Source organism: Heterocephalus glaber, unplaced genomic scaffold, assembly GCF_053883595.1.
Source record: "Heterocephalus glaber isolate CG9 unplaced genomic scaffold, H.glaber_assembly_v1.0 deba00000621, whole genome shotgun sequence".
NCBI lineage: Eukaryota > Metazoa > Chordata > Mammalia > Rodentia > Bathyergidae > Heterocephalus > Heterocephalus glaber.
The window spans coordinates 27110350-27112871 of record NW_028258153.1 but is presented as its reverse complement, the minus strand read 5'-3'; the positions used below and the strand labels follow the sequence as shown (position 1 = coordinate 27112871).

Below are 2522 nucleotides of genomic sequence, written 5' to 3'. Positions count from 1 at the left end.
TAATTTTATTGGTACATTTTAGGTATACGATATGCTGACATTCATTATTGGGAATTTGTACCTTTATATAATCTATCTTGGTTCTTATATTTTTTCCCAATTCTCCTGCCCTCCCTTCAACGCCTCCACCTCTTCCTATTATTCTGTCTATTTATTTATTTATTTTTTGGTACCAGGGATTGAACTCGGGACCTTGTGCTTGCGAGGCAGGTGGCAGACACCCCTCCATATTTACAAAGACTTTGTTTCCATTTTTTCCTTTCTCATATTTATTCCTTTCCCTTCTTTCCTTTCTCCTACCCCTTCTACTACCCCTTCCCCTTTGGACCTTTTCTTCCTATTTCATATTATCTATTATACATTTTGATCCTTATTTATACTCAGTTTCTTACACCAGAGAAACTAGTTACTATTTACACATGTGTCCTATTATTTTTTTTCCTCAAAAAGTGACATTTATTCAAAGAAAAAAAGAAGAAAAAATTGACAAGATGTCCATCCCTTGACTCCCTTCCCTCCCCCCTCCAGCTGCTCCTCAGAGCCCCAATATTGAACTCTGATTGGGACTAGGCAGCAGGACAGCCCCTCTCAGATGAGGTCAGGAACATTAAGAGGCATCTCTTCAATGGAGGTGTTGTAGAAAGTCTCGATGTCCTGAAGAGTCCTTTTGTTTTTTTCTGTCACGATGTGAATAGCCATGCCCTTTCGGCCAAAATGCCCACCACGACCAATTCTGTGAATGTAGTTTTCCCTGTTTGTGGGAAGATCATAGATGATGACTAAAGAAACCTGCTGCACATCAATGCCTCTGGCCAGCAAGCCAGTGGTAATCAATACTCTGCTAGAGCCAGACCAGAACTCCCTCATGATCACATCTCTTTCCTTTTGGTCCATATCTCCATGCATGGCAGAGACAGTGAAGTCTCAGGCATGCATCGTCTCAGTGAGCTGATCAACATTCCTTCAGGTGTTAATGAAGATGACTGCCTGGGTGATGGTCAGGGTTTCATACAAGTCACACAATGTGTCCAGATTCCATTCCTCTCATTCCACATTGATGTAGAATTGGCGAATACCCTCCAGGGTCAACTCTTCCTTCTTGGCAAGAATCCAAATGGGGTCCCTCATGAACTTCTTGGTGACCTCCAGCACATCAGAAGGCATTGTAGTTGACAATAGAACCACCTGGGTGTTGCTGTTGAGCTTTTGGAATATGTAATAAATCTGGTCCTTGAATCCTTGGCTCAACATTTCATCAGATTCATCTAGCACAAACATCTTGATGTGTTTGGGAGACAGGTATCTCTGGTTAAGCATATCAAACATGCAGCCAGGCTTCCCACAATGCTACGGGGAGCTTCCATCTGTAGCTTCTGTACCTCAGCACACACATTGGTACCCCCAGTACAGTCATGACATTAGGCACCCATGTAGTCTCCTAATGCCATGACCACCTTTTGTATCTGCTGAGCCAATTCTCAAGTGGTAGCCAGAACCAAAGCCTGGGTAGCCTTTAGATCTAACTCAATCTGCTACAGAATTGGTATGGCAAATGTAGCTGTTTTCCCAGTCCCAGACTGGGCTTGAGGAATCACATCATAACCCTTGATACAAGGAAGAATGGCACACTGCTGGATGGTAGAGGGTTTCTCAAAAACATAGGTGTAGATGCCACTGAGGAGGGATTCTGAGAGGTTCGTGTCATCAAAGCTGTCAACAATCTCAATCCAATTACTCTCGATGACCCCTTTGGGTTTCATCCCATCTGGGCCATTGTCTCTGGATTGGGAATCCTGACTCAAAGACATGGTTGTTAGAAACAATGTGTCCTATTAATTTCACTTGACAGTATGGCCCCAATGTGCATCCATTTAGCTATACATGTCTATAGGTTCTCATTCTTTATTGCTGAGCAGTACTTCATTTGTTTGTTTGTTTGTTTTGTTTTCTTTTGGTTTGTTTTGTTTTTTTTGGGTTTTTTGGTACGGAGGATTGAACTCAGGTCCTTGCTCTTGAGAGACAGGCGGTGGAACTGCTGAGCTAAATCCCTGCCCCCAGAACTTCATTTTTTAAAAAAGAAAACCACATTTTCTTTATCCAGTCTCCAGTTGATGAGCAATTGGGCTGTTTCCAAGTTTTTGCTATTACAAACTATGCCACTATGAACATGGTGCACATGTATCACTGTGGTATGATTCTTTTAATTCTTTGGGGAAGACACCCAGCAGGGGAATTTTGGGTCAATGGGACCCCTAATCCTAGTTTTTTGAGGAATCTCCACACTGATTTCCACAGTGGTCGCACCAGTCTGCACTCCCTCCAACAGTGGAGAAGTGTTCCTTTTTCCCCATGGTCCTGCCAGCATTTGTTATTGGTTCATTTCTTGACAGCAGCCATTCTTTCTGGGGTGAGGTGGAATCTCAGCATTGTTTTCATCTGCGTCTCTCAAATGACCAGTGATGTTGAACAGTTTTTAATATGTTTATTTGCTATTTCTACTTCTTTGTCTGAGAAATGTCTGT

At 42.5% G+C, this 2522-nt stretch overlaps 1 pseudogene; it reads right to left on the bottom strand.

Annotated features, from left to right (window-relative positions):
* Window positions 1-575: 575 nt before the first annotated feature.
* On the bottom strand, window positions 576-1823 carry LOC101718731 (eukaryotic initiation factor 4A-I pseudogene; annotated as a pseudogene).
* Window positions 1824-2522: the final 699 nt, after the last annotated feature.